The sequence below is a fragment of the Coffea arabica genome, chromosome 6e, assembly GCF_036785885.1.
Source record: "Coffea arabica cultivar ET-39 chromosome 6e, Coffea Arabica ET-39 HiFi, whole genome shotgun sequence".
NCBI classification, from domain to species: domain Eukaryota; kingdom Viridiplantae; phylum Streptophyta; class Magnoliopsida; order Gentianales; family Rubiaceae; genus Coffea; species Coffea arabica.
Genome location: NC_092321.1, coordinates 27,414,168 through 27,441,979, shown reverse-complemented (window position 1 = coordinate 27,441,979; position 27,812 = coordinate 27,414,168). Strand labels below are relative to the sequence as shown.

General features: G+C 37.2%; 1 pseudogene; it reads left to right on the top strand.

Moving 5' to 3' along the window:
• Window positions 1-1,517: 1,517 nt before the first annotated feature.
• LOC113696671 (uncharacterized) lies at window positions 1,518-26,709 on the top strand (annotated as a pseudogene).
• Window positions 26,710-27,812: the final 1,103 nt, after the last annotated feature.

Below are 27,812 nucleotides of genomic sequence, written 5' to 3'. Positions count from 1 at the left end.
TTCTTAATTCATGCTATAACTTTTGATACATGTAAAGAAGCATGTTTTGATTCTAAATATTTTTGCAACTTGTATATGCATTAAGTTCTTTTATACTTAATTATTCCTTTTCTTGCGCTTATAGACTTCTATTAAGTATGGTAGCAGGAATGGGAAAAAGGGGTCGTGGCCTAGGGCTTAGACAACCCCGTACTCATGAGAAAAAATTGATGGATAGTCTTATATAATTTAATGAGACCCTAGTACTGAATATGAATCGAGAATAAACCAGAAGATTAGATCTACCAGTGTATAATGGATTAACCTAGTTGGGAACTTAGTGAGATTTTCCTGTGCGAAATTTTAATAGTTGCTTTATACGTATATTATGAGTGGTCCTATGGCCATCTTTCAACTTTTATGAAGTTTGAACTCCGAAAGTATTTCGTTGGTTTGGTGAGATGACTTGAACTCATTACCTATTTGTTCTACTTGAACAAAAGCGCTTTCAATTTTACTTGACTATTACTATATCCAGATTCACTTGTTTTACTTTTTCACAAAATTTATATATATATATATATATATATATATATATATATATGTGTGTGTGTGTATACACATTTTGAACTCGTTTGAGAATCGAAATCAGATAGAGTTCAAGTTTGAATCTTTTCTTAGGAACATGAATGCCTATTTGTTATGAATCAGAGATTAGAAATGATCAGGCTTTATGTACTAGTAGAGTTAGCTCTTGGTTTGGATATAAAAGGGTGGTAAAGGTGTTAGATCACAGGTTATGCGAATATGAACCTACATGTCTATTTATCTTTCTTAAAGGTATTTTCTAAAATATGCGCTTTACCCGAACATAGATTTAACTCGAAACTTTGAGGAAAAGTGTTGGAACACCCTCCATGTATATGTTATGATTATTATGTATATGTTTTAAAATTCATGCATTAAGTTGCATGATTAATCTTCTTAAATCTATTTGAGAGATTTGAAATATGTATTGATGATTGTGGTTAAACATTATTTGAAATCTCTTACTAAGAAAATTTAGTTTTGGATCATGAAGAAAATTTGTATCTTTAACTCTAATTTTGAAAATTTTGAATTGCATTTTGCCACAGATACATTCAAAATACATCAAAAGTCTCGACTTTATCTTGTAGGTCGTGATTGGTTTGATTTAGACAAACTTTTGAGGAAAAGGATTCTGGTCCTACTAGTGCGTAACAGTTTTTAGTCAGGGTTTGGAACTTGTTTCATATGGCGTATAATTTATGGTTTCACTACATACGTGAGTAAGACCTTAGAATGGAAGTACATATCATTATATCAAGGGGTATTACTTTATTCGTGTGTGTGGATTTTCTTACGTATCAAATTCGTGGAGAGGTAAGAGTAAATATACCTGGATGACTTAGATGCGTGAGAATTTATAGGTTGTGGATAGTTAAGTTTTAAATTTTGATTTGCTACTCATTTAGATGCTTTGAGTTGTTGATAGGCTGACAGTCAGGATTATACAAATGGATGAAATGAAAAGTTTGGAAGAGATGCGTATAGAAATAGAAGTTCTTCGCAAGAAGTTGGAATTCCAGACTAAATTGGTTGAATTCTGGGAAGAACGATGCAAACAAGAGTTTGCAGAGAAGATGGAATTATGGAACAAGAACTTGGAAATGAAAAAGAAATACGAAGGAGTATTGGAGGAACTTCAGGAAAAAAAAAACTCTAGGGGATACGACCCACTATTCAAGTTTCACCTCAGTATATTTCTAGCAACCAAGTTAAGGGTAGTGAAGGAAACTCCCATAATGAAAAAAGGGAAACGTAAAGAGAGATGTGAACATGAATTTGTTGTGGAGCAGAGAGAAAAGAAGAAAAAGAAAAAGGAGAATTCTCAAGCTAATCAGGCCGTAACTTGTAGAGTAATTTGTGGATACTGTGGCAAGTTTAATCACACTGAAATTATGGGATGAAGGAAACAAGGAAATGCTTGCTATGCGGGAGTCCTGAGCATTAAGTTTTAAATTGCCCGAGGAACTCCTCAGCAGCTCGTTAAGTCTGCTGCAAAACAGTCGAGTGTTAGAGGGAGTGGTTAATACTAATGGCTATGAGAAGAACCAAAGTATTAGAAGCTGCCCCCCATTCACTTTTGTTGCTTAAAGACAGGGATTATGATTATAACCTAGCCTATACTGAGACTTTTGAAGGTTGTAATCTTTTGTGTAAGAGATGAAATCTTTTGTTGCTTTGAACATGGATGACTTAGCATGTTTTGCTACAATCTTGTTTATTCCCTTTTTCTTTTGAAATGATTTGATAAACTTATCCTAACTTGATGAAACTATTTGTGAGAACCCGTAAATTCCTCTTAATAATTTTCCTAGGGTTTATCCCCTTTAATGGCTTGTTTTCTACACTTTCTGTATCCGGAAAATTTTCTAGATTATTTTTACGAGTAAATATAGTTTTTCTAGTATCGAATAGATTTTGAGAAATTAAGAACGTATATCGGACGTGGGACCCACTAGTGCGAAAAGTTCGGAAAAATTCGGCCAATTAGGTTAAATTCCGGATACTGTGTAAAATTTATCGGGTGTTAAGAGATAAGTAGAGAGTGAGATTGGATTGATGTGAGAGGAAAAAGAAAGATAAGATTGCATTTATGAAGGTGACAAGTGTCACCACTACATTGGTTTTGACTTAAGAGTTACTATTCATTTTTTTTACTTTTGACCCATTTGAGTTAAATATCTTCAAAAATCACTAAAAATTCACCATTTCTTCTCCTCATATGGCCGGCTCTCTCTCTCCAAAAGGAAGCAAGAAACTCTTCAAGTTTTAGCTCCAATCTTGCTCAAGGTGAACCATCCAACCATTTGATCTTGCAATTACTCCATAAAATCCCTTTAGTTAGTGATAGTGAGTGATTTGGTGAGGCTTTCTTGGAGAGCTAAGGTGTCCTACTACTTCCTCTCTCTTGTTTTCTTGGTAAGTGATGCTCAAACTTCCTCCTACACCTAATGATGCTTAAGTGATGCTTAGTAGTGATTATAGTGCTGAAATTTCTGGTTTTTATCTTGGTTTGAAGTGATTTGGTGAAGTTTTTCTATTTTTGAGGAATTTTCTGGTGTAATATGAATGTGATGTTGTGGTCATCTATGATGGTTGATGATGAGGGGGAATGACTCTAGTAGATGTGAATTAGTGATAATTGCAATCAATTTTGGGTTTGGATTGAAATGAGAAAAGTTAGGGTTGATAACCCCCAATTCTGTCCGGTTTTGGATCATAGGGTTAGAGGCCGAATTAGACTTTTCTCAAAACATGAAAGTTGTAGGTATTGATGAGTTTGAAGTGCCTGCAAAATTTCAGGGCATTTGGAGTAGTGTAGAGTGAGTTATGCCGTTTTTACTGTTGCTGTTCTGGGTTGATCAGAATGTGCGAACTGCGCTTGTAATCGTCTGTTTTGACTGGAATTGCTTTGGATTTGGATGTTGGTGTCTTCTGATGAAATGTAGATGAATGTCTTATCTACCATATGCCTTTGGAATCAATGCATTTGGACCTGTATAGACCGAGTTGGACTGATTACAGTTTTGTGTGATTTGTAAACCTGCAATTACTGTTCAGGTTGTGGTATTCTGCATTTTCGACCTAGTTGTGCTAGGATTTGGACTGAGTGGCCTTCTACATTGTTGTAGCCCTGTTTCATAGCTTCAAGATGGTGGGTCTTACACCCTCATCCGATAAGCGTAGCGCATTTTGTACCATTACCGCAAAAGTATGACGAAAACTGTTTTTTTTGTTAAGGCCTAGACTAATGCCATTTCTTAATTTCTGGTTACCTATGATGCTTATTCATGCAGATAAACCCTATTGGGGGTTATGATTGGCATGGCTTTTGACTCGTTATCGAGTCTCATTGTACTTGCTTACATGTTTTAAGACTTACTCTTATTCCGGTCATTTCCTAGCTAACTTTTGTACTTGTACTGCTTTGAGCCTAGTGAACGGCTTTTGGTAAATGAGATGACTTTTGTGTGAAATGTTGGGACTGATTTGAGGATATAATGAAGCCTTAATGGCTGGAAAAGTAAGAAATTTAGGGGAGGTACTGCCCGATTTTCTAGGCCGTTTGGTTCTTTAAGTTGGATTTGCCTTTTGATGGAAATGAAGGGCTTTTGGGTTGTTGACCCTAGGTCTTCATGTTACCTTTTCGTTTCTAAGAAAATCATGTTTTGCACCCTTGCATTAGTAACTATTTGGCGAGGCATACGACGTGTAGTCGAGCCTCACTTGTGCATTCCGTTTACTCGATTTTGGATATGAAACCTTCAATTGGTTTATTTTGATTATTTTAGGGTTTCTTGGCGATTAAGGCCAATCTGAAGTAAAAACTTTTGAAGTTGAGCCGGTGAGTGTACCACTCCCCTCCATTGCTATTTAACTTGATTTCTGCTCTGCAATCTGTTTATTTGTTCGAGACGAGGGTGTACTTTATCACACTTGTTCTCTAGTCTGTTCATATGCCAATTTACTATGCAAAATTTGAATCTGTTATCTGTGTCTGCATCTGTTCGGATTTCTATGACCTATGAGCTCAATCCTGTGGCTAAGTTATTCGAGTCGGGCCGGCAAGGGCCTGGACGATTAGATAACGAACCACGGTAGTCTGTTCGGGGATTTTGGGTATTGAGACCCTTGATTCCAGGTATACTCGAGTATTACCATTTTGTTCGTTTGAGGTGAGCGGGCCCGGTAAAGGGGTGTTTGGTGGACGGAATTCGGTGATAAGAGGGGTCTACGGACGCATTGGTTCTATATACGTTGACGGAGAGTCAACCGGTTTGGATCAAGTATTGCGCTGGAAATTTGGCTCCTGAGAGCCACCCGTATCCTTCTAATTTGAATCATTGGTTCCTTTGCTTTACATCTGACATGTGTATCTGATTTGTTAAATGTAAAATGCCATGATTTTAATGCTATCTGTTTGGTACCTCATTGAGCGCAAGCTCACCCCTTTCCGTTCCTTTTGTTTTCCTTACAGGAAAATAAACCCTTTTGGTCTGGATTTGACAAATGGCTGCCAAATTGAGCTAGTTGAACATATCTTTTGTATAGCTCATGTATTAAAACCCTAAGTGTACTTTTGGGGCGTTTTCTCTTTTGATTTGGCAAACCGTGTGTATATATTAACTTTTGAAAACTTTTGTATGTCATTTTGATTTGTAATCGCTAACGTTCAGATGTGAATGTTTGCGTGCTCTTTCGGTTGGGTTCTGACGGGTCGGTTACTATCATGGCCGACTCCGGATTTCATGTTTCTTATTTTGGGTTATTTTTCCATTTTGACTTGTTTACGCTCGTTTGTAAGTTCCGGATCGCAATAGATAGTTCTAGTCTGCATCGTTAGTCCTGGCGAGAGCTGGGCAGGCAGCCCGCTAACCCCTTTGGTTCGCCTTAGGGAAAAGTGGGGCTATTACACTATTATGGTCTTTTATAACAAATGAAAGTTTACTTTGCATTTAATCAATTTCATGACTTATTCGTATATCTAAATTTTGTTACGCTTATAACCTTGTGAGAAGGCCATGTCTATAATATCGAGGCTGGAATCAAGTGGGTATTAGGAATAAATATCTTTTACCTTGCATAAATGAATCATTTGAGTATCTACAAGAGACAGTAGTACTTTCCAAGTTAGATTTAATACAGGACTACAACTAATTGAGGATTCTAGAGAAAGATGTGATTAAGGCTAGTTCATCAGAAAAGTAAGCACTTTGAAATTCAATTATGCCATTGGGAGTAATGAATACACCAGTAGCATTAATGGATTTGGGTCTTTAAGTCGTTTGGGTTAAAAATTGGCAGTAATACTCATAAATGACTTGGGACTACAATAAGATATTATTGAATTTAAGGTTTCATTTAGTACCTCGATATCTGCATACATGTATACGAACCGGATATGATTTTTGAAGTTATGGATTCTTGAGGGCTCTTACTACCTATTTTGAAAGATTATTAGGGTTAAGGTCCAGTAAGACAAAACTTGTGTGCTAATAAGATCTTATCGAATTTGATCTGCGAGATATTTAAAGTTCATTGCGTATACCAATTTAAAGGGCTATTACATCATTTGTTCTTGAATTGACAAATTTCTTAAGGCAATTGAATCTGTGAACCGCATGAAGGAATTGTTATCTCACTCGTTGTGAACGGATTAAGAATACAAGACTTACGTGATATTTAATGCGGAATAAGTATTACAATTCGTAAGAGTGGGATGCAAAAGTGACATCTGGAGTTTTTGAGTAAATGTATGAATTTCGAGGACGAAATTCTCTTAAGGGGGAGAGGATGTGAGGACCCATAATTTTATTGTTTCAAAATATTGTTAAATTGGTCATTTTACAAATATTTCGTACTCGAGTTACCCAAAAAAAAATTACTAAAGTATATGAATTTCTCGAAAATAAATTTTACCGATTGGTTCTTTACGCGCATATTATTTTAATGCCCAAATTTATTCAAGATGAATTGCTTATCGTGTTTTTTTTTATTGTTATATATATATATACTTGGATTATCATATTTTAGAGTTTTAGAATCGAATAAGTTGAATTTCCAAGTTCAAACGAGAAAACCCTTAAGTTTGACCTTTATACGCCCCCGTGCCGAAAAGGGCCCGACAGGCACATTAATTTGATTAATTGGAGATTTTAAGAACATGATATTAGACTACTAGTAATGTACTAGGGAAATTACCTCAGAGGTTTAGTGCACAAAAGTTGCAAACGAGCGCGAAAATTGGACACGCGAAGACCCTAAACGGACCTAGCATGAGTTGACACTTAGACATAACCATTAAGTCACCAATTCTCTCCACTTTCATTACAATACCTGATTTCACTATCTCTCCTCTCGTCACTCTCTAGTTGGCCGAAGATGGGAAGAAAAAAAATCTAGCCAAAATCCTCACAAACTTGCTTCAATCCAACTCCAAATTTCATCATCCATTAGAGGGCTTTGATCCTAGCTTGGAAGAGGGGGCTGTTCATCAGTTTTCTTGGAGGAATTTCGGTCAAAATTTCTGCCTTAAAGCTGTCCAACTAAGTTCTTGAGGTAACTCACTCACCCACACTTTAATCTTGCAAAATTATAGCTCAAATGGAGCAAAGGTACCATGGGTTTGCAACCTATGGTAAAATTTGGGTTGATTGGTTGAGTAATTATGTTCTTGCAATTCCATGACATGCTCGAGGGTTTGAGGATGTTTATTGGTGGCTGATGTGATGAATTAACATGTTGTGGTTGCTGATATTGTGCTATGTTACATGTATATAGAATGATTGATGGAATGAAGTTGGAAGAAAGTTAGAAATTTGGAGAAGGTACTGTCTGAAATTTCTGACTTGCCGCCCGACTTTCTTGTTTGCTGCTGCCCTGTAATTTCAAAACTTTTCTGGTGTTAATTGAGCTTCCAAATTGGTGTAGATATGTTGTGCTATGTGTATTGTGGTTGTCTACCAAAAATCAACCCAAATGGTTGGTTAAATTGTGAGTTACAAGTAAAGAAGCAAAACTGGAACAAGCTCCAGAATTTTCTGACCAGCAACATTTGTGTAGCTATAACGTTTTGTTCATTCATCAAAATTGAGTGCCGTTTGAGGCATTTTAAAGTAGACTCTTAGATCTTTAAAATGGTACCAAGCTCATTTTCTAGTTCGTTCCGAGCGATTCGTGGCGAGTTTTGTAAGTTGGCTGTCTGTTTATTATTGTTCATCCGAGACTGCCCAGAAAATCCATTTTGTTGCTTGATTTTGAACCGCTTATGTCTGGATTTTGGAAATGATTTCTTCTACACAAATATAGCCTTGTAAACCTAGTTTCTAAAGCCACCAGCCATTTTCAATTTCACTGAGAATCGAGTGAGATACGGCCTAATTAGCGAAGGGCATTAAATCTGGAAAATAGGCCAACAGTCCAGGAATTTTAGCGAACTTCAATTTTTATTTCTTGAGCTAGGAATATCGGAATCGAGTTCCGTTTTTTTCATTTGAAACCTGGATTGGAAGTTTACATGCATATCAAATTTCAAAGGCTGGTTTTGCTTCTATGATTTTTACCGAAATTCCAAAGTTATTTGGAAAACTTGGACTGTTTTGACCTATCTTCAATGAATAGTAAACTTTCTTGGAGAAATTGACTTGTTTCTGATTTGATTCCTGGAAAGTGACCTTCTACAAAGTTGTTATGCTTCGAATGAAGTTTTTGACGGTGTAAAATTTTCCATTTTTAGACTTTCCGAACTTCTGGACTGATATTTCCAAGAATGACTCGAAAAGTGAAAATTTTCAATTTGGACCTAAATGTTCTTTTAAGGGCCTAGATTACATTTTTACAACTCTTAGAGCATTTCAAACCTATTTTCATGGTGAACTTGAGTTCACCTATCACTTGAGACCTCATTTGAAAGTCGGTTCCTTATGAACTGAAATACTTTAAAAATTTGAAGTTTGGAGTCAAAATTGACTATTTCTTTTCTTTACACGAATACTGTATGGCCTGGAATTTGAGATACAATGCATTATTGCATACTTTCAGGATCTCAAGAGGATTTCGAGGGAACTCCCGGCGATGCGTCTTAGAGCTAATTTCTCAAACTTTGACTTTTGATACTTGATGAGTATCAAGTGCATGTGAAGTGTTTAAATGAAATGATTCTTGTACTTGCTAGTTAATGAGGCTAGGGCGTACTTTATCGCCATTGTCCTCTCTTTCATGAAATTGCTTGCTTGATAAGTGATACGTGTTACATGTGAATGCAAATGAAAGTGTTTTTCGTGAGCATTGAGCGGCAGAATGTATCATGCCCTTTTAGGGTAGGAGGTACCGCTCATCCCGCCTCAATGCTATGACCCAAATCTTGTCGATTGGAGTTTCGTCTCATCGACCTAAAAGTGAATGGGGGGGGACGCCCCAACCCATTGGCTAGCCTTGTAACTCGAGCCGGCAAGGGTTTGGTCGAGAAACTTGGTGAACCTTGGGAAGTGTTATAGCTTGATCCAAATAAGGGTCTTGCTAGGTATACTTGTTAAGTGATACCACCTACATGCTTGTTTGGTTACGGATCCAAGAGGGTGTCATGGTGGCTGGAGGTAGTAAGTGGAGTTCTACATGGATAACTGTGAAAGTTGACGGAGGGTCAACTACCTGAGCTTGGATCGCGCGTGGATTAGCTCCTGAGAGCTCCCGTATCCTTTTATTGTGATTAAATTCCCTACTTGCTTAATGTTTCGCAGTTACTTGTTACTCGAGTTATTGCTTTATATTGTGTTTTTGCTCGCATACTTGCATGTTTTCCCTTGGCCTCACTGAGCATTAGCTCACCCCAATTTGTTTTCCTTAACAGGTTTGGAAGTGGAAGTTCTGAGGCTTAATTGGTGACCCCCAAAAATAATTTTGGACATACATAAAAAAAAAAAATTTTGAACATAAATGGATGAGATTACTCGAGAAAAATGTGCACTTGGTTGACTATTGTGAGAAAATTTGGCCAAGAGAAGGGGATTGATCATCCGATCAGTTTTCCTTCGAATTATAGCTGAAACTTTCATACTGGATGCTTAAGACTATTTTGTGGCTTGCTAGTCACTTTTTGCTTGTTGAATTGAAGTAAACTAAAGAAAAATTATGGACAAAGCATTATAAGTTAACCGTTTACTGCTGGAGGTAGTATACGGTCGCTGGCCGAATTAGTTAAGGTTTTTCGTGAGATTATTTTCTGGAATGGTGTAACATTTATGTTGTTTGAGATTGGGCAGATTATAAGCTATAAAGACTAAGCATAACACAATAATGCTAAAAATTCAAGTGTCGGTACTTTTAAAACCTGGCTAACCAGCTAGTTCTTTCTTTCGCTTAAACTAGCTTTATTACCTTTAGAAAATGATTGCATTAGTTTTTAAAACCCTAGGTTTTATTTTATTTTCTTTTCTTTCTTTTAAAATTGTCCCGGCTAGTTGTTCTAGAGGAAAATTGTCAAAAACAGGAGATTTTAATAATTTTAACTAAAAAAAAAATGTAGAAAACTTGCTCGGCAAGAAAACTTACTTTAAGTAAATTAGATTTAGCTGCACCTCTAGAAAGAAAAGTATTTTGAAGGAAACTATACGAAATATTTTACTACTTTTAACTTTAAGTGGATTGTCGATTTATTTCAAGAAAATAAACTAGTTATATACTAGATAATCTTTTATATACGTAAACCAAGAACTTGTATAGTAAAACTTATAGTTTTAAAACTTGGTTTTCTAGGGTTTAGCGAGGACGTGGATTTCGATTCCCAGCTTGATCTGTGACTTCACTCTTGGTGAGTGTCCCTGCTTGTTCTATGCCTACTTGATTAAAGTTCTTTCTTGACTTGATATGTGATAATTGGAAAATGGTTTCTGATCCATCGAAGTGAGTAGTGAGTACTTTATCACACTAGCCTTTCGAGTGGTGACTTGTTTGAAATATTTTCGTGAGCATCCTGCTTGCACTTGCTAAGCACTGAGTAGGGGAATGTACCACACCTTAGGGTGGGAGGGCCTCTTATCCTATCTCACGTGCTAAGTACTGAGTAGGGGAATGTACCACACCTGAGGGTGGGAGGGGGTGGGAGGGCCTCTTATCCTATCTCAAGTACTAAATCACTAGGCAGGGGAATGTACCACACCTTAATGGTGGGAGGGCCTCTTATCCTGACCTGGTAACCACGTGTTGGACATAAAGTCGTTGGGTGAATCCCTCGACCAGTTTATATTAAGATATACTCGAGTATTACCACTCTCGTGTTTGGTGTTCGGGCCTGGTAAAGGGGTATGATTGGTGGCCGGAGTTAAGAAAAATAAAAAGATCTACATGGACCTTAGGTAGTGAGAGTTGACGAAGGGTCAACTACGGTAGATTTTGATCAAGCGTGGAGAATGGCTCCTGAGAACCCTGTATACCTTCTTGTGCTATTATACGCTTTCCTAATTGTTCAATTTGTGAAATTGTTACTCGTTGTTTGATTTACGTGATTGCATGTTTTGGGGCACAATTGAGCTTTAGCTCACCCCACGTTCATTTGTTTTCCTTGACAGGTCCTGGCACTTGAGCAAGACTTGAAATCTAATTTCACTTTTATGCATGTAGTTTGAGTTAAACATTGTATCTTTTATTTTGGATTGCCGCTTGAAGCTGGAAAAGTGTAAACCCTGGAATTGTTATTTGGCTTGTACTAATGTATTTGGATTGTATGTTTTTGTTGCCTGGTTTGTAACGCGTAAGGTATTTAAGAGTCGACGATTGGCTATCTTAAAAATGCTGTTATCTCTGAAGTTAATGTGGTTTTAGTCTTCAGCCTATTTGGAAGGAAACGGTGTTGTAATAGTTTAGGTTATTCTTCGGAAGGAGTTGGATAGTTTGCTTGTGTGAGTCCTTGCGAGAGCTAAGCAGACGGCCAGCCAACCCTCTGGTTCACCTTAGGGGGAAGTGGGGCTGCCACAATGTCGGTCCCTCTAACCAAAAGTATTAATAGAAAATGCATTTTGGAGGAGAGAAAGTGTTTTAGTTCCCTGAATACCCTTAAGCTGACCAAAAAAAATCTACGTAGAAACACTACAAGAAAATTGGTCATCAGTGACAACTTTTCTCTGTGACGAAAAAAAGTTGTCACAAAAGTGGATCCTTTATTGACGACTTTCTAACTTGTGACAGCCCCACCTCACCCTAAGGCAAACCAAAGGGTTCAGCGGACCGCCTGCCCAGCTCTCGCCAGGACTACGGAGTCGAATCACACAAATCCGATATTACACGAGATAGGACCCAAAAGAATTGAATGATTGAAAACCGCCAAACTTAACAGTAACTTACCAAAATCACATGGAAAAAAATACATTTTCATATAGACATGTCGCTAGGTGTACAATTCAGATGGAACCAGTGAAACGAAGTACATTTAGAGTTTGCTTCCCCTCGAGGAGCTATACAAAAGAACAAAAGATTATCTAACTAGCTCAACTCGCTTTTCAAAATCATGATTTCCAAAAGAGGTTCCTGTAAGGAAAACAAAAGGAACAGAAAGAGGTGAGCTTGCGCTCAATGAGGTACCAGACATATAGCAGAAAAATCATGGCATTTCACATTTAACAAATCAGATACACATGCTAGATGTAAAGTAAAGTAACTCATGATTCACATAGGAAGGATACAGGTGGCTCTCAGGAGCCAAATTCCCATTTCCGTCACCGAAGCTTGATCGAAGTTGACACTCCGCCAACGTATATAGAACCAACGTCCGTAGACCCCTCTTTACACCGAATCACGTTCACCAAACACCCCTTTACCGGGCCCGCTCACCGCAAACGAACAGAAATGGTAATACTCGAGTATACCCGGAATCAAGGGTCTCAATACCCAAAATCCCCGAACAGACTACCGTGGTTCGTTATCTAATCGTCCAGGCCCTTGCCGGCCCGACTCGAATAACTTAGCCACAGGATTGAGCTCATAGGTCATAGAAATCCGAACAGATGCAGACACAGATAACAGATTCAAATTTTGCATGGTAAATTGGCATATGAACAGACAAGAGAACGAGTGTAATAAAGTACACCCTCGTCTCAAACAAATTAAACAGATTGCAGAGCAGAAATCAAGTTAAACAGCAATGGAGGGGAGTGGTACACTCACCGGTTCAAGTACAAATACCTCAAAATTTTTCACTTCGGATTGGCTTTAATTGCCAAGAAACCCTAAAATAATCAAAGTAAACCAATTGAAGGTTTCATATCCAAATCGAGCAAACGGAATGCACAAGTGAGGCTCGACTACACGTCGTATGCCTTGCCAAATAAATACTAATGCAAGGGTGCAAAAACATGATTTTCTTGGAAACAAAAAGGTAACATGAAGACTTAGGCGCAAACAACCCAAAAGCCTTTTATTTCTATCACAAGCCAATTCAAACTTAAAGGAACCAATCGGCTTAGAAAAAAATGGACAGCACTTCCCCTAAATTTCTGACTTTTCCAGCCATCACGGCTTCATTATTTTCCTCAATCAACTCCCAAAGTCATACTCAATATACATTCATCACCACAGCCGTTCAATAGGCTCAAGGTTATCCAAGTACAAAAGTTAGCTAGGAAAATAACCGGAAATAAAAGTCAAGCCCTAGAATATTCCACTAAGCACAAGAAGACTCGATTACAAGTCATAAACCGATGCCAAGTATGACCCCAAGAGGGTTCCATAAACATATACAAACATGAAAGAAACCAGAAAATTCGAACATGCAATTAACTTTGGCCCTGAAAAAAACAGGTTTTGACTTTACTTTGCGGTAATAGCACCAAATGCACTACGATTATCGAATGAGGGTGAAAGACCCACCATTTCGAAGATAAAAGACAGGGCTACAACATCACAGAAGGTCACTCAGCCCAGTTTTGAGTGCAAACAGGTCAAAAATGCAAGATACTACATCAACAACGTAAAACAGATTCACCAAAATGCATTCTAGCGGAAACATCATAACTCAGGCTCTACAAGTCCAAATCCATAAATTCCAAAACCCGATGAAAGCTAAGAAACAGGGCTAAATTTCATCAGAAGACCTTAACAACCAATTCGGAAGCAATTCCAGCCAAAACAACCAATTACAGTCGCAAATCCCAATTTCGGGTAAACCAGAATAGCAATAGTAATTTCAACTTTTCTCACTCTACACAACTCCAATTGACCTGAAAGTTTGTAGGCACCTCTAAAATGTCATTCTGTACAACTTTCATGTTTTGAGCTAAGGCCAATTCGGCCTCTATCTAGGACCTAAAAATTCGGACAGAATGTTCATCACAAAACCCTCACTTTTCAATTTTTGGTCCAAAACAGAAATTGGTTGCAATTAATCACTTTTCCCACCTCATAGAGTCCTTAAACATCATTTCCAATCATCAAACATAGCCACACAATCATGCTTATATTAAAACAGAAAATTCCCCCAAAATAATAAAACTTCATCAATTCAACCACAAATCAAGAATTAATCCATAAACTTGCATCTTATACAACCACTAAGCATGCTTTAAGCATCAATTAAAGGAGGAGGGTGGTTCTACACAACTTACCTTAAAAACAAGAGAGAGAGAGCTATTGGTCACCTTAACTTTCCAAAAAACTTCACACAACAACTCACCAACACTTCCTTAAGTGATTTTATGGAGCAAAATCAAGGTTGGATGGTTAGTTTTGATGATTTGGAACAAGATTGAAGTGTTTTCTTCCTTGTGCTTGGAGTAAGAGAGAGAGAAAGAGAGCAAGAGAGGGCCAGCTTCAAGGAGGATTTTTTTGAGGATTTTTGGGTCATTTTTGGTTATTTAAGTCAATGGTGAGAAATTGGGATTTGCGACTGTAATTGGTTGTTTTGGCTGGAATTGCTTCCGAATTGGTTGTTGAGGTCTTCTGATGAAATTTAGCCCTGTTTCTTAGCTTTCATCTGGTTTTGGAATTTCTTGATTTGGACTTGTAGAGCCTGAGTTATGATGTTTCCGCTAGAATGCATTTTGGTGAATCTGTTTTACGTTGTTGATGTAGTATCTTGCATTTTTGACCTGTTTGCACTCAAAACTGGGCTGAGTGACCTTCTGTGATGTTGTAGCCCTGTCTTTCAGCTTCGAAATGGTGTGTCTTTCACCCTCATTCGATAATCGTAGTGCATTTGGTGCTATTACCGCAAAGTAAAGTCAAAACCTGTTTTTTTTCAGGGCCAAAGTTAATTGCATGTTCGAATTTTCTGGTTTCTTTCATGTTTGTATATGTTTATGGAACCCTCTTGGGGTCATACTTGGCATCGGTTTATGACTTGTAATCGAGTCTTCTTGTGCTTAGTGGAATATTCTAGGGCTTGACTTTTATTTCCGGTTATTTTCCTAGCTAACTTTTGTACTTGGATAACCTTGAGCCTATTGAACGACTGTGGTGATGAATGGATATTGAGTATGACTTTGGGAGTTGATTGAGGAAAATAATGAAGCCGTGATGGCTGGAAAAGTCAGAAATTTAGGGGAAGTGCTGTCCATTTTTTTCTAGGCCGATTGGTTCCTTTAAGTTTGAATTGGCTTGTGATAGAAATAAAAGGCTTTTGGGTTGTTTGCGCCTAAGTCTTCATGTTACCTTTTTGTTTCCAAGAAAATCATGTTTTTGCACCCTTGCATTAGTATTTATTTGGCAAGGCATACGACGTGTAGTCGAGCCTCACTTGTGCATTCCGTTTGCTCGATTTGGATATGAAACCTTCAATTGGTTTACTTTGATTATTTTAGGGTTTCTTGGTAATTAAAGCCAATCCGAAGTGAAAACTTTTGAGGTATCTGTACTTGAACCGGTGAGTGTACCACTCCCCTCCATTGCTGTTTAACTTGATTTCTGCTCTGCAATCTGTTTAATTTGTTTGAGACGAGGGTGTACTTTATCACACTCGTTCTCTTGTCTGTTCATATGCCAATTTACCATGCAAAATTTGAATCTGTTATCTGTGTCTGCATCTGTTCGGATTTCTATGACCTATGAGCTCAATCCTGTGGCTAAGTTATTCGAGTCGGGCCGGCAAGGGCCTGGACGATTAGATAACGAACCACGGTAGTCTGTTCGGGGATTTTGGGTATTGAGACCCTTGATTCCGGGTATACTCGAGTATTACCATTTCTGTTCGTTTGCGGTGAGCGGGCCCGGTAAAGGGGTGTTTGGTGAACGGGATTCGGTGTAAAGAGGGGTCTACGGACGTTGGTTCTATATACGTTGGCGGAGTGTCAACTTCGATCAAGCTTCGGTGACGCAAATGGGAATTTGGCTCCTGAGAGCCACCTGTATCCTTCCTATGTGAATCATGAGTTACTTTACTTTACATCTAGCATGTGTATCTGATTTGTTAAATGTGAAATGCCATGATTTTTCTGCTATATGTCTGGTACCTCATTGAGCGCAAGCTCACCCCTTTCTGTTCCTTTTGTTTTCCTTACAGGAACCTCTTTTGGAAATCATGATTTTGAAAAGCGAGTTGAGCTAGTTAGATAATCTTTTGTTCTTTTGTATAGCTCCTCGAGGGGAAGCAAACTCTAAATGTACTTCGTTTCACTGGTTCCATCTGAATTGTACACCTAGCGACATGTATATATGAAAATGTATTTTTTTTCCATGTGATTTTGGTAAGTTACTGTTAAGTTTGGCGGTTTTCAATCATTCAATTCTTTTGGGTCCTATCTCGTGTAATATCGGATTTGTGTGATTCGACTCCGTAGTCCTGGCGAGAGCTGGGCAGGCGGTCCGCTGAACCCTTTGGTTCGCCTTAGGGTAAGGTGGGGCTGTCACAGGTGGTATCAGAGCCTACTTCGCGTGGTCTCTGCGCGGAGTGAGCCTGGACTAAGTGGTAAATAGGTATGAAGGATTAAGTGCTCGTTCGAGCCTAAGCTCTGAATTGTGAATGTTATAGGCCTGAACTTTTCTTGTGGTATCTGAGGATCATAGATCGGTACGTCTGGTGGGAATTTCGATTGTAGATGGTTTACTCTTGGGACTGGCCAGCTCGAGAGCTGAATTGTCTTATTTCGGATTCTTGTGCCTGAGTACTCCAGAGTTGATGCGGTGTTCATAGGTGAGATTTGCATTTTGGGAACATGAATAGGCTTTGTTCGACTGGAATGAGTACAAGAGATTAATGGATATTTCATTTGGATAATAGGTGATGTGAGAGACCGGACGGGGTTATTTTAGAGGTTTGGGACGATATATCCCTTTTCTTTTGATTCGCTCGTATATTGTTACCACATGCCGTCGGTTGTATAATTCGCTCGAGTATAATTGTTACCCTTTTTCTTTATCAATCCTGTGGCTAAGTTATTCGAGTCGGGCCGGCAAGGGCCTGGACGATTAGATAACGAACCACGGTAGTCTGTTCGGGGATTTTGGGTATTGAGACCCTTGATTCCGGGTATACTCGAGTATTACCATTTCTGTTCGTTTGCGGTGAGCGGGCTCGGTAAAGGGGTGTTTGGTGAACGGGATTCGGTGTAAAGAGGGGTCTACGGACGTTAGTTCTATATACGTTGGCGGAGTGTCAACGTCGATCAAGCTTCGGTGACGCAAATGGGAATTTGGCTCCTGAGAGCCACCTGTATCCTTCCTATGTGAATCATGAGTTACTTTACTTTACATCTAGCATGTGTATCTGATTTGTTAAATGTGAAATGCCATGATTTTTCTGCTATATGTCTGGTACCTCATTGAGCGCAAGCTCACCCCTTTCTGTTCCTTTTGTTTTCCTTACAGGATCCTCTTTTGGAAATCATGATTTTGAAAAGCGAGTTGAGCTAGTTAGATAATCTTTTGTTCTTTTGTATAGCTCCTCGAGGGGAAGCAAACTCTAAATGTACTTCGTTTCACTGGTTCCATCTGAATTGTACACCTAGCGACATGTATATATGAAAATGTATTTTTTTTCCATGTGATTTTGGTAAGTTACTGTTAAGTTTGGCGGTTTTCAATCATTCAATTCTTTTGGGTCCTATCTTGTGTAATATCGGATTTGTGTGATTCGACTCCGTAGTCCTGGCGAGAGCTGGGCAGGCGGTCCGCCGAACCCTTTGGTTCGCCTTAGGGTAAGGTGGGGAGTCGAATCACACAAATCCGATATTACGCGAGAGAACCCAAAAGAAATGAGCGCTTGAAGACCGCCAAGCTTAAACATGGAGAAAACGCTTTCATATATACATGTCACTAGGTTTACAATTCAAATGGAACCAGTGAAACGAAATACATTTAGGGTTTGCTCATTCTCGAGGAGCTATACAAAAGAACAAAAGATTTTCTAACTAGCTCAACTAGCTTCTCAAAATCATGATTTCCAAAAGAGGTTCCTGTAAGGAAAACAAAGATAACGAGGAGGGGGTGAGCTTACGCCCAATGAGGTACCAAACATGTAGCAGAAAAATCAGGTAGTTCACGTTATACAAACCAGATACACATGCTCGCTATAAAGTAAGACAGGTAAACACAAGAACTCAAATAGGAAGGATACAGGTGGCTCTCAGGAGCCAGCTTTCCAGTGCAGTACTTGATCCAAGCCGGTTGACTCTCCGTCAACGTATATAGAACCAACACGTCCGTAGACCCCACTTTACACCAAATTCCGTCCACCAAACACCCCTTTACCGGGCCCGCTCACCGTAACAGAAACAGAAATGGTAATACTCGAGTATACCGGAATCAAGGGTCTCAATACCCAAAGATCCCAAAACAGACTACCGTGGTTCGTTATCTAATCGTCCAGGCCCTTGCCGGCCCGACTCGAATAACTTAGCCACAGGATTTGAGCTCATAGGTCACAGAAAGGTCGTTGGTTATAAGTTTCCAAACGACGTCCGAACAGATACAGATACAGATACAGATACAGATATCAGATACAGATACAGATTCAGATTGACACCAAAATTGGCATATGAACAGACAAGAGAATGAGTGTGATAAAGTACACCCTCGTCTCAAACAAATTAAACAGATTGCAGAGCAGAAATCAAGTTAAACTGCAATGGAGGGGAGTGGTACACTCACCGGTTCAAGTACAGATACCTCAAAAGTTTTCACTTCGGATTGGCTTTAATCGCCAAGAAACCCTAAAATAATCAAAGTAAACCAATTGAAGGTTTCACATCCAGATTCGAGTAAACAAAACACACATGTGAGGCTCGACAACTAGTCGTATGCCTCGCCAAAAACAACTAATGCAAGGGTGCAAAACATGATTTTTGGGAACGAAAAGGTAACATGAAGGCCTAGGCTCAAACAACCCAAAAGCCGTTCATTTCTATCAAAAGTCAATTCAAACTTAAAGGAACCAAACGGCCTAGAAAATTGGACAGCACTTCCCCTAAATTTCTTACTTTTCCAGCCATCAAGGCTTCATTATTTTTCGCAATCAACTCCCAAAGTCATACTCAATATACATTCATCACCACAGCCGTTCAATAGGCTCAAGGTTATCCAAGTACAAAAGTTAGCTAGGAAAATGACCGGAAATAAAAGTCAAGCCCTAGAATATTCCAATAAGCACAAGAAGACTCGATTACAAGTCATAAACCGATGCCAACACGATCACAATAGGGTTCCATAAGCATATATAAGCATTAGAGGAAACCAGAAATTTCGGAAATGTAACTAGCTTTGGCCCTGAAAAAACAGTTTTTGTCCTCATTTTGCGGTAATGGTACCAATTTCACTACGCTTATCGGATGAGGGTGAAAGACCCACCATATCGAAGCTAAAAGACAGGGCTACAAGATCACAGAATGTCACTCAACCCATTTTTGAGTACAAACAGGTCAAAAATGCAAGATACTACATCAACAACGTAAAACAGATTCACCAAAACGCATTCTAGCGGAAACATCATAACTCAGGCTCTACAAGTCCAAATCCAGAAATTCCAAAACCAACTGAAAGCTAAGAAACAGGGATAAATTTCATCAGAAGGCCTCAATAACCAATTCGGAAGCAATTCCAGGAAAAACAACCAATTACAGGCGCAGTTCTCAATTTCGGGTAAAACCAGAACAGCAATAGTAATTTCGACTTTTCTCATTCTACACTACTCAGATTGACCTGAAATTTTGTAGGCACCTCTAAAATGTCATTCCCTACAACTTTCATGTTTTGAGCTAAGGCCAATTCGGCCTCTATCTAGGACCTAAAAATTCGGACAGAATGCTCCCTTAAGAACCCTAGGTTTTTCAATTTTCTTCCAAAACAGAAATTGGTTGCAATTAATCACTTTTCCCACCTCTTTAAGTCATTATAGACCATTTCCAATCATCATAGATAGCCACACAATCATGCTTATATTAAAACAGAAAAATCCCCAAAAAATATAAAAGTTCATCAATTCAACCACAACTCAAAATATAATCCATAAAATGGCATCTCATACTACCACTAAGCATGATTTAAGCATCAATCAAGGAAGGAAAGTGGTTCTTCACAACTTACCTTAGAAACAAGAGAGAGAGAGTTATTGGTCCTCTTAGCTTTCCAAATAACTCCACAAAACAACTCACTATCACTCCCTTAAGTGTTTCTATGGAACAAAAACAAGTTTAGATGGTTGAATTCTTGGATTTGAGCAAGAGAGAATCAAGAAGTTGAAGAGGTTTTCTTTCTTCCTTTCCTAGAGAGAAATTCGGCCAAGCTTGAAGAAAAATGGAAGATATTTGGTCAATTTTTGGTTTTATTTAGTAATTGGTAAAAGGTTGAATAGTAAGTCAAAACAAGATTTAATCATATGGTGACACATGTCCCTCTCATTAATTCATGCCTAACTTGTTTTTGTCTTTCTCACACCTATGCACTTGGTACCTCTAAATATCTCATAACACCCGATAAATTAAACCCAGTATCCAAAACTTAACCTAACTGGCCGAATTTTTCCGAACTTTTCGCATTAGCGGGTCCCACATCCGTTATACGTTCTAAATTTTTCAAAAACTATCCGATACTAGAAAAATCACCTAAAAACTCTATTTACTCATAAAAATTATTTTCACAATTTTTCAAATCAATAAAATGTGGAAAAACGTGCAATTAAAAGAAAAATAAAACTTAGTACTTTTGACGACATTAAGAACATCATCACTATTGCTTGGCCTATTTACGGACGACATTTTGTTGTCGTCACTGATCACTAAAAAAAAAAGTTATTAGTGACAACATTTTGTAGTGATGACAATAGGTCGTCACAAAAGGAGCTTCTTTAGTCACGACACCTAAAGTTGTCACAATTGCATCAAAGCAACTAAATGTTTAGTGACGACCCGTTATTTTCGTCACAAACTACACTGCAAGAAATATGGTCATTAGTGACAACAGTTTTTAGTGACGACAAAAGTCGTCACAAAACGAGGTTGTTTAGTGACGACAAGGAAAGTTGTCATAATTGCTCAAAGCAACTAAGTCTTCAGTGACGACCTTGAAAAAGTTGTCACTAAAATGCTCTATATAGTGACAACTTCTAATATCGTCACTGTCACTCTACCGATTCGGATTTAGTGACAAGAATTGATCGTCACTGTTTAAAGTACTTATTTCTAAGTCACTTTCATTAATTCTACTGTGCCACCCTAACTTTTGCGATTTAGCCCCAAATGTTGTAAAAAATTCCATTAATTCCATTATGATACCTTAACTTTTACAATTTAGCCCCATATGTAGTACACCGATTTCTTTAATTCTATTATTACTCCCTAACTTTTGTAATTTAGCCCCATATGTAATTCACCAATTTCATTAATTCTACTATGACACTCTAACTTTTGCAATTTAACCCCCATATGTAATACACCAATTTTATTATTTCTATTATGGCACCCTAACTTTTACAATTTAGCCCCTATTTTTTTATTAGGAAATTGCGAATGGTATCTTGATAAACTATGCATAAATATTTTATAATTTTCTCAAACTTAAGTAATAATTTGTTATAAACTCTAAAGATATATCTTTCATTACAATAGTTATAAGGCAGACATGTCTTTTTATCAATGGAATAAGAAATTTATGCCAGATTTATCCTTTGTACTACATGCCAAGTAGTATTAGCAAAGGAATAACAAAGTACTACAAAGTAATTAACAAAATAGCCTTCAGGGAGTGTAGTTTATGGGCAAATGAGCATTATCTATTCAAAGTACCAACTTTTTATGGGCATTTTACTCTCAAACATATAATTTATGATAAATTTATAAATATTTGTAAGTAAAATTCAAAAAGTGTTACACTGATTTCTTACAAAACGAAAACTGGCAGGTTATCTTTTCAACATAAATTAAATTTTTTTAAAAAAAGAAATGGCCCATAAAATACCAACTCTTTGTGGGTTTCCTCCATTACATGAACAAATATTCTGCTCTTTATGGGCATTTCACTCCGAATCATTTAATTTATGTTAAATACATAAATGTTTGTAAGTAAAATTCAAAAAAGTGTTGCACTAATATTTTTATGGAAGGGAAACTGGTAGGTTTTGTATTTAACATAAATTAAATATGTGAAAGGAAAAAAAAAAGAAATTACCCATAAATCTATGTCTTGCAAATGTATACTAGTAAAATAGTTTCAAACAAAATTAAACATTAAAATAAACTGTAATTTATACACATTAAAATATTGGTAATTTATACACATTTTGCAACTACTACTTTGTATTTTCTCTGTAATGAATTTTTTAACTATTGAGAACTTAAGTTTTGTCTTGCAAATCTATACTAGTACAATAGTTTTAAACAAAATTAAACATTAAAATAAATGTTTCAAAAAGAACAAAAGTACATTTATCACTTGCGGTAATGTAACAAAATTTTCTCTACCATTATCAATATTTTCACAAAAGTATTAAAAACTAGCAATTTAATTAATGACGACTTTTCTTGTCATTATAATCTTGAATAAATTAGTGATAACATTATGTCATCACTAAATTTTCTTTGATTTTGACTTAACAATAATGTCTTATTAATAGCATTTGATTATTTTTAATGAAAGTCTGTTATAACCATAGAATTTGACTTTCGTTATTTTCAATTAATGATGTACTTTAGTGCTGCAATTATAAAAAATTGCAGGGCTAAAATATTTGCAAATTATAAAAGTATATTTTCACTTATATGTAATTAACAAATTTTGCCACCTATATTGATGAAAATTTGTGTTTTTGTACTAAAAAATAAAGAATAATACTATAGCAATAAAATCTATGCTTCAAACCAAATTAAAAATAAAAAAAAGCATTGTGTTTTTGTAATCATTATGTGTTCTCTAATGATTTTTAACTGTTATATACTTATGAGACTCCTTCTTAATTTAATTTTCTTGTATATGTAATAACTTCATTAGAATAAAAATAATTGAATAAATAAATAATTCATTAGTGTAAATAAACTTGTGACTACTTAACTTAGAATGATTATCAGTTAATTTGATATGAAAATTTGTGCCCAAGTTTTTTGGATATTGTTTGAGTTATGGGCGAAATCATCTCTACTAGAATTATTTTAGTTGTGAATACCATTACTTCATTTTTTTATTGTGCAAGATAAAGGTTTTCAGCGGAGTTGGTGGTGGAAACGGGTTTGAGAGATTGAGTTTGGGGACGAAGGTGAAGGTTTTAATTAGCTATAGTGGTAGGAGTGGATCCCCTTCTTCATCCACCTCTTCCACCGAGATTAACCCATCTACCTCCACTTCCTTCAACCACCAAAACGGTGGTCCTGCTCCCCACCGCATCACTGCCGGAGCAAATAACTCCGACTCGATGCAATCCTGGTGGGAGTCCATATCAAAAGCCCGCACTCGAATCCATCTCCTCTCCACTCTTCTCCCCGAAACCTCCTCAGTTCTCTCGTTCCTTGCCGACTCCGACCGCCCTGCCCGCTCCCTCCTCCTCTCTTCCGCCGCCTATTCTTCCATCTCATCTTCCCTCTCCTCCCCTTCATCCGGCTCCGACGACGACTCTCTTTGCCTGTGGCTATACGACACCTTCCTCTCCGCTGACTCCGAACTCCGCCTCGTTGTCCTCTGCTATATCCCTCTCCTCTCCTCCTTCTATCTATCCCGCATCCACTCCTCCTCCACCACATCCGCTATCTCCCCCACCCCTAATCTCGCCGGCTTCGAAGCTCTCCTTCTTGTCCTCTACTCATCTGAAGTCAAGGCTCATTCGGGTATACCCGTGCTCATTTCAATCCCTGATCTCTCTCAACCTTCTCTTTATCACTCCTCTCGAAATCCCCCTTCGAATAAATCGAACCCCATTAACAATAACCCCTCGTCTCGGCCTCTAGTCGGCGTTCTATCGCCTCCTCTCGAACCCCAGATGGCGGTGAAGTCTACTAAACGAGCTTCCATTGTAGGCATTGCCCTTGATTGTTATTATAAGCAGATCTCGCAAATGCCCAGTTGGTCAAAGCTTGATTTTTGCAAATTTTCGGCAGATTGGGCAAGTCAGGATTGCCCTTGTAAATCTGATTTCGATGATTTTACTACCCAAAAACCTGATAATTTTACTGAAAGTAGCCATGGGCTTTCGGGTGACTCGAGGGGTCACAATGAGATTGAGGATGTTGTGGAAGAAATTCGGCATTTGCGAAGTGAGGGGAGGGATGACGAGTTGAGGTCACAGGGGGTGAGAATTCCGCTGCCATGGGAGTTATTACAGCCGGCATTGAGGATTTTGGGGCACTGCTTGCTAGGGCATTTGATTACAGAGGATGTGAAAGCAGCAACTTCAGTGGCAATAAGGAGCTTGTATGCTGGGCCTCCCATGACCTGAACCCGCAGGCCATTTTGGCGACTAGCAGTCTGATTTAGCTAGATAACAGGGCACGCGAGGCTGTTGCTACAGTTGCAGCTACCAGTGCTACCTCCAATGCTAATACACCCAGTAAGGCTAAAAAGCCTGAGATCCTTTTGGTTTCTAAGTGATATCAAAAGTGAATGAGATAATTTGCTTTAATTCTTGAATGTGAGTTTGTATGTGGAATTATGTAGGTATAGGTGTAGATTATACGCGAGTAATGAGTAGCTTATTTTGAACTTGGAACTCAGCCTGAAAGTTGTGTATCATTATTACTGTGATATGAATAGGTGTTCCAATTGCTTATATTTGGACTTAAAAAATATAAATAAATAAATCGAATGAATATGTAAGTTTTGATGATTATGTAGTGCTCTTGGAATATGTAGTTGTAACGTAATTAGGTACAAGTATAGATTAGTATCAAAATTAAAAGAAGAAAACATATGTTTTATATGCAAACATTTTCTTATAAGAACTACAGCTACCATTTTATTCATTGTCTTCGAGCTTATAATGCACATTATCATTTCGTAGGGACATCATTGGTTTGTTATTGTCTTGCAGCTCATTATGCTGATGCTATTGGTCCCTGCTATGGAATTCCCAATTATTGTGATGTTTGGGTAAGTATATACTCCTTTCTATCTATGTTAGACTTGTTTCAAATGGTTGGGTCTTGTCAACAAAGTTTTTGTAAAAGTGACAATTTTCACTTTGTTCTAGGAGACATTTGCATATAAACAAGCTACAAGTGGTCTCTGATTTGTGTTTGATTTTCCTGCCAATTAATGAATATGATAGGAGTAATTTTCTTTTCCTTCCTTTTGGAAGTTTTTGCATGGTTTAGTTGAGTTGTTTGTGTGAGAGTAATTGATTCAGCTTCCTTTTTTTTTGCATTATTGTTTGCTGACTTATTGGCCAAGAGGGCTCTCAATTAGTTTTAGGACCAAGAATTCCTTCTATAGTTTTCTAGTGCTAGTATTAGCTTCAAGTTAGCTTCTTAATGTCTCCTGCAGTCGACTGATTTTTGTTATTATTTGCAGCAATTGAACCTGTTGACAGAGGCTTCGGATTCGGATTTGGGTCTAGGATATTACAATCTACCAATCAAGCTACCATTTTCGCTTGTGGTACCCTTATACTCTCTATCTCCTCTTTGCTTCTTTTTTTCTATTATTTATAGCCAATCCAATTCACTATAAATTTATACTTTCTAAATCATCCCAAAAATTGAAATGTTGCTATACAGCTACTAAATGCACTATGTATATAATGCATATGTAGGTGCACAGTGGTTAATGTGATTTAATAGCTAAAACTAACTACTATGATTTTTTTTGTACTTTTTTGTGTTCTTGCTCCAGTTCATGACAATCTCAAATATGGTTGTGTTCCATTTTGTTTACTTTTCATTGTTGTTGTTTGGGAAGATTAAATTAACTGCCGTGTCTTCATTATGTTACTTGCTGCCCTTTTATGGACAACAAGTGATTTTCCAGCATAAACCTATTTTCAACTATATATACTTGTCTAAATTGTGTTATGTTTGTAAATGAGACGCTCTTGTAATTTTCCAGCATATATGAGACCTTAAATTGTGACTAAGGCATATTTATTATAGATACAGTGGCTGTTGCGATTCAAAAATAGCATAAGTTATTGAACCTTAATCCTTGGTCTGTGACAATATTAACATGTAATTTGCCAAAGAATTTAGTAAATGCTTGTTACTTTTGTTTTTTTATTTAGAAAATTTGAAGGCTGTTATACGTCTTTGATATTAAGAGTTTTCTTTGTCTGTGACAATACCTAGTTTTTACTCTCTATAATTGGTTCCTATGTGCATATTAAGAGCTATCTTTGCTTTTATTTTGTCTCTTATTCTGCTCTTTATGTAGTCACTATTTGGATGAGAGTTTAAATAAATGAGACTTTATTTTTTGTGAATCCTCATTTGATTTTCCTTGTCTCAAGTTTGTTTTGTCATCTACTAATAATTGTATTTTTCTATTGCAGATATATTGCACATTTTAGAGTTTTGGAAGATGAGTAGCCGAGGCTACTTATTAGCTCAAAAACTGGTTATAGTGCTATCTTATGCTTAGGAAATGTTTCGTATAACACAAAAATGTTGTGGGACTTGGATTCGTTTTGTACTGCTCCCTTGCCTTATATGATACAACTCATTCTAATACTACTTGTCAAACTCTTTATAATGTGATGTTGCACATGATTATGATATTGGAAGGATTATTATAATATTTTGGCATTTTCTATTGTAATGGGTGAATGTGTTTGTTATTCATTAAGCATTGTTGGTGGCTCCCATTTTTTTATATTACTCTAGCAAGAAATACATCAAACTACACAGTGACAAGATATTGTAACTGAATCACATTTCTCCAATGACAAGTGCCTATTGTCAGTAAATCAAATGTCTTTATTGACAACAATTGTTGTAATTGAATTAAATTCTATATTGACAACAATATGTTGTCACTGTTGAAAGGTGTTTAGTGACAACAAAATTGCTAGTAATTGGACCATATACTGATGGCCATTGTTGAGTTTTAGTGACGATATTGTTTCATGCATCATTGATAAGAAGTCATGTTGTCACTAAACTTAAAGCATTTATTGATGAGAAAAGTTGTCACAAAAGCTCTTTATTCACTGACGACTTTTAAGTCATCAGTGTATACTTTTACCGACGGGCATTCAGTGACGACCCTGTGACGACCGAAAAGTTGTCAGTAAAATCCATTAGTGATGACTTTTTACTTTTTTGTGACAACAATAGATTGTCACTAAAGGTCAAATTTCTTGTAGTGAAAGTGAGAGGGTCAAAGTGTGAAAAGCATGAAAATTGGACTGCAAGTGAGAAAGGTGAATGACCGTTAGGAAGGCAAAGTTAGTTTTGGCTTCCCAGCAGCAATATTAAAAGGCAGAAATAGCTTTAGAAAATGGGCAGATTGAGAGGAAATTGGTACAAGAAAATGACCAGCTATTAAAAAGTATGACATTTTACTCTTATTTATTTGTTTGTGCTATGTTATTTGTACACCTTCTTGGAACTTTAAAACTTTTGTAATCAGCAATGTAAATAGAAAAATTATATATTTAACTTTTTTTGACAAAAACTTCCAAGAAAACCATTCAAAACCACCCCAGTTTTTTTCAATATATACAAAGTTAGTTTCCTTTCAACTCACCCTTGTTATAAGGGTATTATTATTGGATGTATGCATAAAAAAATTTGATATTCCAAAGAACATTATCGTAGCCACATATTCTGATTATATGAGTGTAAGGAAGAAAATTGAAAGAAAACTAAAATAAAACAAAAATATTAAAAAAGTATCGAAAGGGTAATAATAAAGATCCT